At 39.4% G+C, this 18,974-nt stretch overlaps 1 long non-coding RNA gene across 2 annotated transcripts in view; it reads right to left on the reverse strand.

Annotated features, from left to right (window-relative positions):
* Nucleotides 1-18,499, reverse strand: part of LOC139986997 (uncharacterized) — a 139,401-nt gene extending 120,902 nt beyond the window's left edge. For both annotated transcript variants that reach the window (XR_011799767.1, XR_011799766.1), the window contains exons 1-2: nt 18,085-18,499; nt 17,647-17,871 (exon numbers count right to left, since the gene is read on the reverse strand). This is a non-coding gene — a long non-coding RNA (uncharacterized lncRNA). The remainder of the gene's footprint in view (nt 1-17,646; nt 17,872-18,084) is intronic.
* Between the last annotated feature and the right edge of the window lie 475 nt (nt 18,500-18,974).

Genomic DNA, 18,974 nt, shown 5'->3' on the forward strand with positions numbered 1-18,974 from the left:
GTGAAGGGTTGGACGGACGGAGCCTGGTGGAGGTAATCATAAAGCTACGACGCAAAGAGTAGATGCGAGGAAGAGACTGAAGAAAGAGGAAGAAGAGTAGAATGCAGAAGGCGAAGAAGATGAAAAAGAGAAGTATAAAGAACAAAGAGGAACAAGGAAGAGAAGAAGGAGGAAGACAGAAAGATGGCTGCAGGGCTGCCAGTGCGGCCTGGAAGCGTGTCAGTAAATTTAACCTAACCGAATGCCAGGGCATATAGCGTTTCTTTTTTCCACCGCCGTTTCTTCTTCCTCTTCAGCATCTTTCTACGTTCAAGTTCGGTCTGGCTTTCTCTGCTCATCTGTACGTCGATCGCCACAAACGTTCACCGTAACCAAACCGTGTTACGGTTCAATATAGAATTTTTCTATAAACACGATCTTTCACTCCCGAGACGAGTGGGCGCGCGAACAAAATAAAAAGAAAATGATTCGACCGGCTCCGGAATCGAACGATGCTCCATTCCATCAGAAGATTTATAGACTGAACAATTTAACAAAGGTCCATTGTTAATTCGTTGCCCGGTGCACCGTGTTTGCTTCCCTACGCCTCTTTCTCTCTCTCTCTCTCTCTCTCTCTCTCTCTCTCTCTCTCTCTTTCTTCTCTCAGGCTTCGTCGAAGGATAATTTATTCATGCAATCGGAATTCAACCGAAACAGAAGAATCTACGCATACTATCATCGACTACATACCACCGATACGCATACCACCTTCGTCTCTTTAACTGCCTTTCTTCCTATAACTTTTAGTGGCCACTCCACAGAGTCTACCACCGACCCTCCACCTATCCGCCTAATGTTCTTCAGGCTCACCTTCAGGATGCCTCGTAACGCACCACGACCAAGTCTAAGCAAACCGAATTACACACTGCCACGATCACGAGAGAGACCAGGCTCCTTTCGTTCGTTCGATCTTCGGCTCGTAGATCCTTATCAAGCGAGACTGGATACTTCATCGAGGACCTACGACGGAGGAGGAGGATGTCTCGGCTGCTTCTCTCCGCGAAGGTCGGAGGTTGAACGCCGGTCGATCGACAGCTGCCACAAAGTTACCTCTCCGCCTACTACGTGGGTGAGATTCCACGACGAGTCACTCGTTCGATTTTGTTTTGCTCGACTTCGCCTCGTGGAAACGCACCCACCGGCTCTGGGAGAGACTGTCGATATCGAGGTTCTATCTTGCAGCTCGGAAATTTCTTATGGCGTCAACTAACGCTTCGCGAGCTTCGTTAATTCGCTGGAGAGCATGACGGGAAGACGGAAGAAAGTCCGGGATAAGATACAAGGGTTGGTCGCAGAGATATCGTTTCTTCGAATGGCAACAGACCGGAAATTATTATATCGACCTCTGATGGATACGCAAGCGGATCGCAATTACCGATAATCACCTGTATATACAGTGGCTCGCAAAAGTAATCCAACACTTGTAGAAATTTCTTACGAATATATCATGTGTATTAAACACTTTGAAATTTCATCAATACTATTACGAGACACGATAATCACTATTACGTTTAAACATTTTTTTAATTACTGCCTCTAAATAATTTTAAAGGACCAACATGCTACTACGTGTTACTTAATTTTATGAACTACTCACCTACCTAAATGAAAATAGATAGCTCCATCTAACAGAGATAAAAATTATCTTGAGATCTCGAAGAAATTTATCCAGGTAAGCCTTCTAATCATCGTAGAAAATATTCCCATTCGAAGTAAAACAATTTCCATTTGAAACATTTCCAGGAATAAGAATAGTTTCGAAAATAATGTAAAGCTTCGAAAGAGACACCCTGTATACAGAGGCTGGGAAATATATACAAAGTCTCGTTTCCCATCGGTATCCACGTCGATACAGATCAACAATGAAAAGATCGACGAGAAGCGGTGGAAGAGAGAGTGAAGGTGAAAAGGAACGTGGCCACAAATTTCGCGCGCTTTTAATTACTTCCCGCGAGAGTGCTCGCAAAGGCCTATCGATTTCCGTCCCACCGTAATTGAGCCCTTTCTATCTTTCTCGCTCTTCCGTCCCTTTTTCTCACCCTTTCAAACCCGACCATTCGTTTGTTCCTTCCTTTCTACTTTTTCTTTCTCTCCCTTAACCTGCTACTCCTCGTCCATTCCCTCTCTTTCTCTCTCTCTCTCTCTCTCTCTCTCTCTCTCTCTCTCTGCCGTTTTTTTAATCCCTTTAAATCGCCCGAAGAAATAGGGTTTGCGGTTTGGCGTGTTTGCTAAATAAACGGGACGCTCCCGCCTCTTTTGATGCAGAAGACAGTATACGTTCGTGGTCCGTACATCGCGGTCCATTAAGCGGCTAATAAGTAGACAGAGCCGGGTTACCGGTTACACGAGCTTCGACCTTCCCTTCGTCCTTTTCTCGTCCTCCAGCCAAAAAGCTACGATAGCTGACGAAAGTATTCGAACACTCGTAGAAAGAAACATTTTGAAACTTCATTAGCGTTGTAATGACACTTAGTTGTGATGATTATGTCAGTAAAGTTTGAGATAAATGTGAAAATTTGCATAGAAGCGACGAGACACTTATCCTTAGTGCAAGTATATGTTTCGCAGAGACCACAAAGGTATTTCAATAGCGAATTACCCGTTACATTAACAAACCTCAATATCGATCGAACCATGTTTAAAATTACTATTCATGGCATGATAAATGTCTGATAAATATATATAACTTCTACACATATACATTTCCAGATTACAGATTACTATCCAAACTTTAGCCACATAATGATGACAGTTGTTGTCTTTACAACACTAATGAATTTTCGAACTATTTTATATGTATACATATATATATATATATATAACACAACAATATTATGTACATGATAGTTTTCTATGGTAAGCGTCCAAATACTTTCGCGAGCCACTTTATCTCGTTTTCGCGTGTGTACCATCTTTGCGCAGTTTCTTCCATTCTTCCCTTCTACTTGTATATTTCTCTACAGATTTCGTTCTTTTCTCCCAAACCGCGTGCTTGTATCCCCTCGATTTCCTTTTCTTTTCTCTTCTCAACAACCCTCTTTGTTACGCGAGAGCTATACCTTCGTTGTCATTTCGCTCACGCATACGCGCGTGCAACCTGCGTTATTTGTACGAGATACCGCTGCTGTGGGAGATTAGGAAGAATGGAAAAAAAATAAGAAAGGGGAAAGGAGAAAGAGAATGTAATAGATAGAACGAAAGGGAGATTGTAAATAGAGGGAGAAAGAAAAAGGCGGGAATGAGAGCCGGGATTCGTGAGATCGTGTTCGTAAAGGACCCTTGGTCCCTACCAACTTTGTAACTCCTTTTGCATCCAATTAAGTCTCGCGCAATAACTTAGCTTACACCAGCCGATACCAGACCTCGCTCCTGCCAACACACCTGGATGCGGTGTATATTCTGATTCCGAATTTCGGCACAATGCAACTTCAGGCAACCGCGTATATTTCAATTGAAACTACCGGTAGGCAATGTCTTAGAGTTAATGGAGATCGATTTGTTGCGCTTTCGATTGCGGAAACTTTTTGTGTGATGAAGAAATTGGTACTTAAAATTGTTATAAGTAAACTGCTGATTTTTACGCATTTATTTGGGAAATTTGGATTCTTTAATTCTATTCATAAAGATATGAATTTACGTAAACATCTGCTTATAAGAGATGGTTTCCTTCCTTGAAATATTCCTGTGAGAATTTATTGATGTATAAATCATGCGGATAGATACTGACGCTTGGAAGATAATTTTACTGATAAACTAGTTTAACAAAATCAATATTTCAGGATGAATCAATAATTATCTCGAATAAGACGATAACCTTTCACTAATGAGATTATATTCAATCGACCAACTACATACGAAGTTTCAATTTGTTGCGTTATCAAAATCTATCTAGAAAGTACAGCGAGCTGTGACGCGATTATTCCAATATTTTATTTATAGCACAATTTATGAATAGTATAATAAATACAGTTTGCAAAGTAATACGATCTATTATCAAATTAATGATTTAAAAAGTGGAACATTTCTCTAATAAATGACCAGCCAGAATTATCTTTCGATCGAAAACTTACAAAAATTATTAATTTCACGAACTTGTGTATCAATGAATTAAACATATTGAAAATCGATGATCACATTGAATGACCATATTAAAAAATAACATAGGAGGATATAATCTATTAATGCCCCAATAAATTTTCTAAATACATTCCAGATAATTATCGAGCGACCCTCGTACGTATACTAAGCGCGGGTGAAAACTTCCTTCATTTCGTAAGCGTTTCACATCGAGTTATTATTTTCCAGCGAGTAACTAAAGTCAAAAGGGACACCGGCCAATATCAGGGAAGCCGCGGCCCCGTACTTTGGACATCGGCTAACACATTTCAGTTGCAAAAGCCGATACACAATATCGCAAGAAAGTTAGTAGGCCAGTTATTGACACTGCCCAACCGCTTGCCATTATTACGAGCCTTCAGACGAAATTCATGAATGTTCGATGCATTCGATTCCCTTGGTCCAAGATCCTACCGAAATTTTCCGTACAAACTTCCGCAAGATTTCAACGATCGCTACTCGAGAGCCTCTTCTTCTCTGATGAAACTCGGGCGAAGAACTAACACCAATAATTATCACGGCTCCACGACGTCATGATTTAACTACAAACAGTTCTACCTTATAATTATATAGATGCATAATAAATATTTTGTTAAAACAAGTTGTTAACAGGATACTTTGAAAAAATACATTGAACAGAAATTAAAGACAGAATATTGTAAGGGTCACAGGGGTGATTTTTCGTATGAACCGCTCAATTAATAATTACAATGGCTCTTACAGAACTTTGTTCTTTTTATATCCATAAAACGAGTGGAAATTCCATAATAATTTAAATATTTGACTAGACAATACTCGACGTCTATTACATACCTGCACACCTTTTTTTCAAAAAGCTTCTCGATAATATTATACCATTTACAAACAATTTCTTGCAATTTCTTTTCAGAATCATAATGTGAGTTCAATAAAATTCAATAATATGAATTGGCTGCAGAAAGAGGGTAGGTGAAACATTGCGTTAATGTAACATTAATCCTCAACGAGTCAAGATGGTCATCAAGCGAAATGAAATGCTGGACGAACTTTTCCAAATCTGTGCATCAAAATTGATCCGGTACACCGTCCGTGATTTGAAGACACCAAACGGCTAGTTTCGCAACATCTCTCTCTTTTCAATATCTCGATGGTATTTTAATAATGTATAGAACGGAACCGGGCGAAACTATTCGATAGAGGGAGCGCATCATCTTAAGATTGGAGTATTCTAAGTTCATCGTAAGGATCAGAAGCAGAAGATAGTGGTATAGTAGGTCAATTATCGGCACCTTTGGACCGCTGTTACGACGAGGTATGAGCATAGTTGCGAGAACCTCTTGTGCTGCAGTCAAGTCTCGTGCAATAATTTAGGGTACGCCGGATACCGATACTGGAGGGACTAACTCTCTCTCCTTGGCCCCCAAGAACAATATACGCTAACCACCTCGAATCTTATCCTTAATACCGTGGCTTAATGTACGCCGTTGTACATATATCGATCTTGGAGATCGGCCACTGGTTGGTATGCGCCAACAATCTCGTAAATTCGTGAGAAAGTTAATTAAACGACCCTCTGACCACTGGCTACCGTAAACGTATAGAGTTATTCGGTTATGTGAAAGATTAATGACGCGTAAAGCACTTGTGGGAGCGAGGTCGAAGAGCGTCAGGTATAACCGACACCGAACTCCTTGGAATTGATGGATTTTCGAAAAAATGAATCCCAAGTAAGAAGAAATCGTTGGGAACGAAATTTCATCCCTGCCGTCCTTTTCGTAGTTGATCTTTTAGACTCAAAAGTTTGGAATCGCATTTTGATATTCGTGGTTTCTAAGAATAAGACGTAATTGAATTTATTATGTAACGTGAATTTCATGACATTCGCTATCTCTATATAAAATTTATTGTACCAAATGTATTACAGATTCTATCAAATTACGTAGTTTAGAAAGAGTAAAGTTTCTTCGTGAAAAGAAATCATCAAAAAGCAAAATTCCATTAAGATGCAAATATCCTCTTCTGAGAAATTCCTATTTAAAAAATCCAAATATCCTCCACGAATAAAATTCCAAACAAGCTGCTAAAATAACTGATGCTGTACTTTCGAGCGATACTGTACGAATTCCTTATTTCATGCAAGTATTAGGTTGTCCGAAATGTTTCTTTCGTTTTATAAGAAAATAACAGCCGCACAATGTTTTTTGTTTTATATTAGTTTATTGAATTATGCACGAATATAATAATAGAAATAGAACGAAATGGACCATTCCTAATTTAATAAAATAATATGAAACAGAAATTGTAGCTCATTTATTATCATCTTATGAAACGAAAGAAACTTTGCGGACAACCTAATATATATGAATGTCCATGATATCACGGTTCCTTTATATCTAAATCAATAAATAAATCATAACCGGTACGGGCTGTAATTATGACTATCCATAAGCTAAATATAGGCGGAAGGAAAGCACGCGGCGTAACAACACTGAGTGCATTGCGAGGTTTGAATTCGTACGGGCAATAGGAATCGCTATTAACGCTGATGAACGGGCAACGGCTTAGCCCGATTCTTTTTTGCTGTCAATAAAGTTGGCCGGCTGACAATGAGAGCCAACGAACTCATATAGCTGGTAACTGACCGCGAAATTAACCTCACTTTAGAGAGGTATGCGTGCTAGCTCTGGTGCTACCACTTCGTGTTATTTATTAACTGCAACGGAGTCCACGAAAGTTGTTTAAATTGGGACAGATTGGCGTGACGTTCCTTGAAAAGACAAATAAACGGTTCGTGATAAGGTCTTTCTAGTTTATGAGACACGCGTCGCATCGTCATAGCGGTCGTTTCCTATCTCCACCGAGAGTCATCCGTTACGAATGTCACGTTGATCGTAGGATCAAATCACACGATTGTTAAAACTGTCGCAATGACGCAGCGTTAATGAGAAATACCGACGAGATTCAATTTTGTTAACTTCGCGAATCATGAGATTTAACTGGAGAAAAAAAGCAATGAAAAAAGAAAGGGTATAAGAGAAAAGACTAGTTTAACACAGCGTAGACGTTGAATTGAAATCATGACGACGACGTTTTCATGAGGAGTTAAAGCAATGGTTTCGTAAGGCGCAGAGAAATCGGAATGTATAAGTCATTACGTTACGTCGAACAATCTAATTGACAACGAAATTAATGCAGTCAGAGCCCAATTTATTTGCCACTTTACTCGTGAAAGCTCCTGCTGACACTGGCCGGTTGCATTCGTTATTAGAGGCAGATACCTACGATAATGATTAATGTGAAAACCGGTTCCAACTGACTGTCTAGGAAAAAGGGGCCGAATATGGTCACTTTATACCCCACGCCAAAGTAATTCAAATTACCCGCGCCCCACGGGTTCCCTTCGTGCCACCTTCTTTAACGATGAATTTCGCAAGCTAGTTAATTACTTTCACAAACGGATCAGACAGACTACACTAGCTAACCGGATTTAATATCAAATTCATCGACTACGTATCGTGGTTTTTAATACCACAGAGGGAATAATTTCAATTAGATAATCCTCGCTAATTTTTGTCTTTTGTCGCAAACTACACTTGACCATACTCGATTTCCACGTTTTACAAAGAAGTATGCCAAATTTACTTTAATGCCATAAAATTAATAACTATTCTGATATGATTTTCGAGATACAGATGAAACATGCCGCGTACTTAAGAAAGTGACATTATTGTCAGATTTGCAATTTTCTTATCGCATTTTCAACAAACACGTTTATTGACTATTACTATAACATTTTCTTGTTAATTAGGAAAACGTTTTAATCTTTTCGGTACTGAATTATACTATCGTCGATCTTTTGCCGCAATTTTTATTCCAAGAACACGAAAGCTGTTCAAATAACACACACTCTGAATATTTTTTCTGATCGTTAGGACAGAAATGCATACGGTTCCAACGAGTAACGGTTCTAGGAAACGTGAATTCACATTATTTTAGCTTCTGCCACTAACTTTATTCGTACAGAACATACAAAACGTTCTGCGCAAATTAATTATCACGGTAAATACGTTCAAAAATCCAACGTTATGAATTAAACAAAGTGGAATGATGAAATTTCCTCTTTCTGTAATGAAATATCGCTTCACTGAAATACTAAAAATGGTCACTTTGATCGTTCGCTGTCCCTATAAATTCCTACCATTTCTATACACGACATCAGAAAAGGGTGACAAGAAGCAAAGTGATATTCCAAATGATTCATTACGAGCAACACGTCAACCACGAATTCAGGCACAAACATAATCCAGTGCGGTATAATTCAATAATCGCGTTCCCGTCTACGCGACTACTAAGATAGAACAGACAATTTCTGCGTTAATTAGAAAGGCCATTCTCCGCGGTGCTCCTAACGATCGTAATGCACAGTGTCAGAGATAGAAACGTCAGATGGAAGACGTCGACCAATCCATCACCGAGCCATTTACTATCTGTACGATTAGCCGTGGAGCGTGGAAATTCATCAGAAAAAAGGGGCTGCATCGGTTGCCTTGGTCGTTTAATTGAAGACCGTGTTACGAACGCTACTTTGCCCCGGCTGATATGCATAACGAGGTCATTTGGTTAAATACAGACAAAACAAGCCGATGGCCGTTTTCCTCTGAACCGCTTAACAAGAAACCACCCACTGCTTTGCATCGAAATTGTCTCTGACTTCGTGCTTACTGCCGTCTCCTATTGGCCCGAGGAAATCGTGCAAAATAGTCTCATCTCTTCCTCCCTTTGCTTTTTCTTCTTTTTCTTTCGCCTTTTGTTTTTGTTACGTTAATCCTGCCACGAGATACGATATTGCACGAGGAAGGTTGCGTTTAGCACTATTTAAAAATTACAGACGAGTAAAGTGTAAAACTTGTACCAAAGAAGTCAAAATGAAAGATACACTAAGATTACAGGGAAATAACGTGATAAATGATATTCTGCCTTTTAAAAGGAAATGGTTTTAGAATTTGATAATCAACTCTATGTTACCAAAACTATTCTTTCGTTTCATCGTGAGCTAAAATGTATCTTCGCACGCCTATCTTTGCGCGCTGCTGACCATTCAAATGATAATTTTTCGCTTAACTGTTTACAAGATTGTACAGACTCGTCGGTTACTTTAAAAAAACCTATGTTTGTGGATCTAACAAGATGTTAGAGTGACGTTGCTATAGAGAAATTAATAAATATAGACTTATCGTGAAGTCTATAAACTAGCCCTATAAGACAATAAAATACTTCCCGTTGATCATTTATACCATTCGACCAAATCTAATTCAAAATAAATATTGAAATAAATGTAAAGAAAATTACATAATTGCATAAACTACTAGAGCAATCTCAAGGAGAAAGACACACGACAATTTCAGGCGTACTAATCTCTAGCTATTCGTCATCAGACTGCTCTATACCGGCAAAGTACATCGCGGAGAATAAACAGATTAAGAAGAAGTTTCCCGCGTAAACAAGGAAATTCATTCGCTGTACTCCGGCGGCAGGATACGTCGTTGAGTTTCCGCGAGTATATCTCGGGACTCGATCAACCCTCGCGCTTGAAGACTTGAACTCGAATGTGCCTCTTCACAAATTTCCTTGTCAGACCCTATCCTACTCCTCCTTTCGCGCGTAAGGTCGGTTTCCTTCGTCAAACAGCAATGCATTTTGATAGCCCATTGTTAAAGGAACGACAAGAGAGAAGGAGAAGGGAACACAGAGCCCATCGAAAAGTTTCGGTGAGAGGGCGTTTCGGAATGGAGACATAACGGCGGAGTTTGCCTTATTCATGAGTTCCATGGTATCCAGCCATGGTATAACTGATGGAAGACGGGGTTGTAAGGCCACGATGGCCATGTAGCAAAGTTGTATCAACGAACGGCCTCAGTCCTCGCCGCGTAACGATGATAATATGCTACGTGCCTCGTGTCTGAAACGACAACTACCCGAACTGAATACACAGTCTCCTGTAATCATATATCCCCCTCCCCACCATGAACCCTTCTTGTTCGTCTGGCCTCGCCACCCAGTAGATGCCTCGACACCCACTTCGTACGAATCTTCACCATACCATGACCTTTTACGAGGCCACGATGCCCTCTCTCTATACTCTCGGCTTCACTGGCATCTCCTCTCTGTTGCTTCTTTACGAGCTCTCCATCGCCTCGTCGTCTGGCGAACCACGATGGCCAACAACGAGACCCGGCACACGCTACAGAAACTTGTTCGGTGATCCGTTCGTTAGCACTGAGAGAGCCAACGGTATATAACAGGGAGTACGGTCGATCGATCCTCGATTAGACCGAGAAATTGCTCGCACGGATACCACCGATTCTTTTACACTCTGAATTCGCACACGCCAGACGTAGCCCCCTTCTCTTCGTGCAATTACACGCGCTTGCTTTTTAATGAATCGAATCCTTTGTGCGAAAGGACGATTAAATGAACCCTTCTTGGGGTGAAATCGTTGAATTTGTAGAATTGTCGTGTCGATCTTGTAACGTATTGTGTATAGTGTGTAATGAATTGTGCAATTACCGATCACCGACTAGGCTACGGATATTTATGCAAATTTATATTTTTATACAAATTAAAGAAACGCGACCTGAGTAGACGATTGTCTTACTTATTAAATATTGTATATTTTTGTATATTATCCATTTTGTACATTTTAACAAATTTTGCGTAAATACTTAGGGATCCGCAGTCTATTTATGTGGAAGTGATTGTTTGGGGAATAAATGGAAAATATAGGATACATGTATTCTTTTGGATAGAATGTACGTTTAGTCGCAATTAAGTTGAGTACAGTTCATTTGTAACCTGTACTTGAGTTACGTTTAAACTATGCGCAGACTAAGCGTGGGTTAGATTAGATTGGATCTGAATCAGGACTAGGTTACTCGTTAAGCGAATACCAAGATTGCACATGTCTTAGACACACGGCTTTCGACTTACAAATTAGATTAGCTTTGATTCGAACCAGCTATACCAGCTATAGCACCAGATATTGCATTATATCTGTTTCTTCTATGCTTTCTAAAAACTTTCTACACGATACATTTACTAGTTGATAAATATTTCTCCTTCTTCCATGACTTATTCGTTCCAACGTTTAACAAAACGAAAATGTCGATGCACCAATATTACATCGATCCATATCGCTGCCAAGAAAAACTTTATACGTGAAATAATCAATTGAACAATCACGAGCAAGCGGAAAACGAAAAAAAAACGCATCGAGATCAGGAGGCTATCGCTACTACATATAACCCCGGACCGATATGATCGCGTTGTGCGTCCTCGTTTTATTTTATTAAAATCCTGGCCTCGTCCTTTTTTCTGTAAATTTGCTCAATAAAACGAGAACGCGTGAACGTGATCCTCAGGGCGAAATTAATTCCCGTAGATTTTTCGTTTCGAAACGCGCGGAAATTTCAATAATAAACGGATTTATGTCGGGGAAAACGTGAATGCAGTATGTATGCCACGCGCGTTTGAATATTCCGAAACCCTGGAAGCCGCGTATCGGCCGTCTTTGATCGCATAAAATTCTTCTGGTCTCCTGAGAAAAATCGTTTCGTCGGAGCACCCGTGCCGCGTAGCAGCTGAAGCAACTCACAGAGAATAACAGCGTTTAGTAATTCGTATTCCGTTCCTGTCTAAGGATTTTTAGGACGTTCGCGGCGGTGGTTCGTTCTTAGTCACACGTCGGTAAGGGAATCGGTACGTGACATTAAGCAGTAATGCCACGTGGCACGACGTCCACACAGCACGGAACTTGAAATAGTATTACGGTTGGTCCCACGTCACGCTACTACCGCTTTTCTCTCCCTTTCTCTCTCTCTCTCTCTCTCTCTCTCTCTCTCTCTCTTTCTTTCTTTCTCTCTTTCTCTCCCGACTTGTCCACCTTCAAACAGCCTCATCCCGAATGTACAGTATAATATGTCACGGACCGTCTGACAAAGAGCGGCAAGGAACAGCGAGAAAGGGAATAAAGTTCCTTTACGTGAATTTTAATTGTCCGTTTGGTAACAAAAGAGAAATGAATACCGACGAAACAGAAGGTTAAAAAAGATTGAAAAAAAATAAAAAACGTATGACCACTAGGCGAGAGATACAAACTGTCGATACCGCGCCTGATATCTTCTCCGCGATATTTTTCCCCCGCCCCCTTTTTTTATGCTATATGTATGTTTTATTTTCTCTTTCTTTCTCCCTCTCCTCTTCTTTTTTTTTTTTTTTATGTCACAGTTTAATTTATAGAGTGGATAACTCGAGCCTCTCGGACATACAATGACAAGTTCGAAACGCTCGAAAAACGGAGTGGAAGTTGTTTACTATAAAACGGGTTGGCCAACCTGTGTTTACTTTCGACGACCAAGAGAGGAAAAGTAGGAGGGAAAGAGAGAGAGAGAGGGGAAAAAAGTGAAAAATGGTTTTTCCAATATCGCTGAATGATCGCGTATACCGGCCCCGCGCGTGAAATTTATCTCGTTCCGCCGCGCGTCCGCAGCCTCAATAAATAGATCTCTCGATATTCACTCGATTTTAAATGTAAATAGACCAAAAATCACGAATGCTTCTCCGCCCGATGGCAACGGAGCTCTTTGCGAATCTATGAACATACATGTTAAAATAGATACACATAGTGTTCGCGACCTAAATAGACGGTCCCCTGTCGACCGCGTGTACCTTGCCTAATTTCCTAGCGACTGGCAAATATGTGCTTCTAATTACCATCGATATTAATTACATGTTTGCCGGCGCGAATCATTTTATTAGAGGGACGCGTGGAAACTCAAGTTGAATTTCCGCGTGACCGGGAACTGGAAACGCTCTAACTCCGTTGCTCTTTCTCTCTTTCTCTTTCCTGATCAAGCAGAGGCAAAGCTAAAAAGCAGAAACTTCAAACGATCGCCCCTTTAATCGATTAAACGCGCGTGATTGCACGTGTCGAACAACCCTAATGAACGTACCACCACGCTTCTTTCTCTTCTTCTTGAAAAAGAGATGAAAGGAAGGGAGGAAAAAATGGAAATCCGCAGTAGGCTGACGTTTCCACAATTTGTCAGGAATTCGTTCCAATTTTTTTCCATCCTCAAAGAGACATGAAACCACAGCGGAAAGATTAAAATTTTTTGAGAAAAAATGGTGCACACGCGTGTATGCAGTAGCTAGGTCGCGGAAATTGCGTGTGCATCGATGGAAGACCAGAAAGGAACCGAGCTGAGTTGCATCCTTTGTAGAGAGCCGAGCAAATTCAAAAGATGTGGTTCGAGCTTTTGCAAACCTCATAAACCGGAGTCACATGAAACGCATCTTTTAAGTATTGAATTGTAAATAATACACCCGACTTCCTTTCGAATAACGTCAGAGCTGCCTCAAAGCAACTATTTTTATATCCATCGTCTGTTTTTTTTAAATTTCGCTCTCACAGCCATGATATCAAAAATCAGGATGCGGCAACGTATATTGTTTGAAGGAAATTTTAAATGAAATATTGTTTCCAAGTCATGTTACTCTTTAATGCATTAATGAAAATGCTTATTTTAATCACAGAAATTAATTTATCATAGTACTGTAATATAAATATTTCAGCTTCACCACATTGCGTAAAATCGTATGATGGAATAATAATTAATAAAAGAAACAAAATGTTAGAATTCCCTGTCAGAATTATGTTATTAAAAAAACATTAAAAAGAATTTAATAACGTAAATTATTCGAGAATGAATTTAAAAAAAATATATTGCGTTGGAACAACAAAGTCGATTCATAATGGAAGTGGTTATTTAATCAGAGAATATGAAAAATGTTTAAGGTGACAACAGGTTCCAGGAGGAACACTGGTATAACGAAAGTACGAGTGTAAGAGTGATTCCATTGTGTTTGGTGGTTTTGACTAAAGGTTTATTGCATGTGCCAACTTTGACAGAGGTCTTTATCCAACGAATGCGAGGCATTTATCGCGTAGCCCTCCGACAGTGTACAGTCTCTCCCGTTGCCTGAGCTTTTTAACAATGTCCTGAGCGACTTACGGGCCTGGCCGCTTTAACTTACAATCAGTATTCGCTTTGAAGTAGCCCGCATACTTATCGCTTTGATTGACGTCCCCTTTTCGTGGTGCTACTAAGCGAGAAGCATATTTACATGAAAATAAATGCACCTTGTGCCGGGGTCTGGCCACGGGGTTACGTCACGGTAGAGGAAGGGAAAGAATGATCGAAACGAATTCGGCTTGAACCGCCGCGAAATTAAACCCAAACAACGAAAATGAATATTTCGTCGTTCCTCCGATCCTCATTCCACCGGCCCACCTACTAATATTATTCAGTTTTTATAATAAGATTTTTCAATCCTCTTTTTTAGCATATTATTATTAGATTGTTGTGCATTCGTCGGATATTTAAAAATTAAAAAATACATAAAATGAACATAATTTACAAAAATATATAAAATATTCCAAATAATCTACTATATTTAATAGATGAAACAAGTATGTATTTAAATTCCACTTTTTTAATTATATTCGTAAAAATGTGAAATTGCATAGGTATTCGCAGTATATATATTACGAAAAATACGAAGCACAGAGAAGAGGAAGCGTTAAAATATATGTATATTATTAAGAAATTGTTCTGACAGGATAAATTTCGTGATTTGACGTAAAACTCAGCAGTAAACCGAAGAAGTAAACCGCACGAAATAGACCAATCACGATCTCTTATCAACGTCGATCTTTTGTAACGAGAACGAATAATTTATTCGAATCATGTATTTTCCGTCTAATAATCTACCTGATACGACGATGAATCTGAAGAAACAAGTTTTCGCTTAAAACTGACTCGTAACAATGATTTAGACGCAACTGTCAGTTTAAATTTTTAATTCATTTAATTTACATCGAGTGTTAAAACGAAAAGTTGTAGTGGTACGAAGCTTTAAACGAAGATGTTCCACAGACAGTTATACAGGCGGTATTTTTATCTGGCGTGCAGAATCACGTAACGAATCGATTAAACGCGTTACGAAGTGAATCTGCATCCCGAAAAAGATACGTCGACGACTTAATATAAAGTGACACAACGTGTCCACTGTGCTATACGAAATAATAGAAAGTATCTGCTATGCACACCAATACGATCGATCTTTAAATGATAATTTCGAACCTTTCAGTTACAAATTATTTAACTATTTGCCTTCTATTATATATAATAAATAAGCAATTCATAAAAATATACAAAAATCGTTTACGAAGCAATAAAATAAAACATTCTCGTAATCCTATGATTAGCTTTTGATGAAAACTATTTAGCCTACTCAACTTTAGATTACTCCTACTATTGTTAGTCCTCAACTATCCCATTAAATTGTTGCATACTAAATACCGTTTTGTTAAAATACAGTATAAAAATATCACAGTTTCCTTTCAAATGGAAATTTTTAATCAAAGTAAAACTCTCCGAATTAACATATCTCACAATATATCTTCTTATGTCTATGCTTTAAAAATATTCCTTTACGCTATGTTTCAAAAATCGTCATGTCTCTTACGCGGGTTTTAAAATCCCTAAAAGAAGATTCCGTACGAATATTCTTTATAATATTGCTACTACTGCTACTATAGGAACAAAAGGAGTAAGAAGCATAGCAAAGAAAATGAAAATTAATTCGTCAAGACATCGTTTCTCCAAATAATCTGATCGCAAGAAAATCGATACAATTGTCGGATCTCTCAACAAGAAAGAAGAAAGTAACATCGAGTATATCGTGGAACCGGAGAAAGACATTAACGGAGTTCCTCGTTGAATAAACGTGTTGTCGCAGCCCGGTCGCGAAAAAAGGTACAAAGAAAACGGTTATTATGATAGCCGGAAGGTTCGATCGAGTAAATAGCAGCAAACAAACTTATCGTGAAATCATGATTCGCGATCGTGTTTTGCACATAATAGCCGTCATAGCCGGCATACGACACTGAAAATAACGCGGAAAACCGCATGTAGAAACCGCTGGCCGGCCGACTGTGTATTGTCTGACAAATATAGTCGCGGCCATAGGACGCTGCACTTATATATTTACATATCATTCGCGTCGATCGCATTGTACGATACGTAGGCCACGGTGTTCGATGTTAATTTATAGCCGTTGATTTTATGATCGGCCAGTAGCAACTGGAAGCAAAAGAATTTCTAATCCGGTCGACTAGCTACGCGTGCATGCAAACAGACGAGCCATATTTATTTTCATTAAACGTTATATAGATAACGGGACAGATTTACTCGGCTAGCAAGTTTCATAAATCGTAGAATCACGAGGTCACTGGCATTATTAGCCAAATGTGTCATTTATTACCTGGACAGTCAAAATTTCAGGGAATATTAACTACTACTAGACTACGGACCCTTATGCGTTTATGGAAATTTTAAAAACGACAAAAGTGGTAGACTTAGGATAGAATGCAGTTGATGCATTTGACGCGTTTCATAATATTTAGTATGCAAATTTTAGAAGCAATTCTCCATCTAGATCACGTCCTTTTAATTACTAGATTGTTCGTTATAGGTCGTTGTTCTTTTCAAGTAGGTTATATGGAAGTACGCTCTTCTAAACACTATGATATCGGAATCAGCAAAGTTGTAGATATTTTACAATAGAATATGATATAATGAGAATCGGTATCGGTCGAAATAATCGCGTGAACAATTCGCACTATCGCGTTTTTTTTCTTTTCCTTGAGCCTTGAACCACCGATGAGGTTCATGCATCGGATCCGATTCACGGTTTTAATTAAAATCACTGAAAAAGGAAAAAGTGAACGCTGACGTATGACGTCCGATGGAAACGAATAGCATGCGTCGATGACAAGCTATGGGACAGAATGGCGGCGCTTATCAATCGAAAAAATCAGATGCATCGAATTAAAAAAGGGATTGAAAGCTCGTGAAATCTGATGACACAGCGATTAGTCATGGTCCTTCCGAGAGGCATTAGTTCGGGCCTTGTTACACATCGAGCGAATTTCGGAAAGGTTCGACCGGTTCCAAGAGCGAAACATAAGCTCATATGTTCTGACGGCGGTCGCATAAGTGTATCGCGTGTGGGTGTACACGTGCTGACACACAACTACACGAATATAGAGAGATACACGTACGAGAAAACACGAACGCGAGCTATCTAGGCTGAACCTTTCGAGGTTGACTTCTTGAGACACTGGAGCGGAAACACGAGACGTATAGCATGGGCTCCACGAGGCGAGTTAATCCCTTGAGACAACTGGGAGCCACGGTGTGGAATGGGAATACCAAGGGAAACCTGGTGGTGTATTCTCATTCGCTACTCGACAATGTTATTATTACGCTCCCTCGTCCGCATTACGCGGATAATTTATGTCGGTCTTTACGTATAGCGTAACGCGCGCAACTTGTCCTTTTCACGTGTATATGCGCATCCGTGCGCGTAATAAATGCATATAATACTCACCCATCGTTGTAATCATTCAGTCGCGTGATAAACACTCGGATGTTTCGCCAACCGCCATTCCCTGCGTGTCTCTTCTCTTTCTTCCATGTGCATCCAGGAGAACATCTTGGAATCATTCGCATTAGATTCGCATTATAATCCTGCGTCGTTTCGCTAACTCGGTACTAAGCTCTGTACGCGTCCACTGTGCTCTCCGAAACGAATTCATCTTGTCCGGATGGCACTCTGAAATTTTATATTGCAAAGAAACAAAGTGAGTAATCATTGCGGAGAAGGAAGGTGAAATTTCGAAAAAGAGAGGAATATTTGTGGAAAGGCGGGGTAGAAAAATTCATTGTTATTCGAGTTCTTATTCCGCGTTTACCTATCATTACCCGGAATCATGTACGTACCACCACTACAAGTACGGATAATTAAAATTCTCCAAGCATAACTCACCCGTGAAACGAGTCCTTTCCATCTTTTCATTTATTATCCATACTCCCTTTGATTCACTTTGCACGAGCGAATTTATTCTAACTCGTTCCGCCATGGCATCTATACGTAACACGCGTCTATTTGCGAACGCCACGATAATTCTTATACGGGGAGCAGTCGCTGACTGGCACCACGCGATATTATTTCATGTGTTTAGGCGTCAACAGCATCATAAATAGCTACGTAGGACGTATTTATCAGCCCTTGTTTACATCAACTGTGCGTTTACCGCGAATCGAGCGATGAGAATCGACAATTCTCCCCTTCCACTTATTTTTCCATCTTCGTATTATATTATACAACAACATGGGAAATACGTTTCGTATTACGGTAAGTCTGAACGCGAACAAAAGATCGCTACTACTTTCGTATAACGTGATTCAGAAAATAACAATGACAGTGAAATATATGTTTGTTTGGAGAATATGTAATATTTAAAGAAACATTTGCAAATGCGCTGAAATAAAAACTGATGTACGTTAATAATGGTTTATATCTTCCTCTAAGTTAAGGGATTTTTAACGATAAAAAGTTTTTATAAAACTTATAAAATTAGCAGAACTATCAAAGCATACGGCAGGGTTAAGAGGCTTCAAACTAATTTAGCTCAAATCTGACTGTGACTTAAAAATACCAGTTGAATTTTGATTTATATCAGATTGATCGAAAGATCTTATAATCTCAATTTAAGAACTCAAAATATATCTAGCAAAAGGTTTCTTATTTCTGAGGTGTCCATTCTATTAGAAGTTTGTCTCCGTTGAAGATTCAAAATACATCTACCAAAAATTTCATTTTCTTAAAGATCCTCAATTTTCCATTCCAAATTAGATGTCCCCTCCCTGTTCTCG

This window comes from Bombus fervidus, chromosome 4 (assembly GCF_041682495.2).
Source record: "Bombus fervidus isolate BK054 chromosome 4, iyBomFerv1, whole genome shotgun sequence".
Classification (NCBI taxonomy): domain Eukaryota; kingdom Metazoa; phylum Arthropoda; class Insecta; order Hymenoptera; family Apidae; genus Bombus; species Bombus fervidus.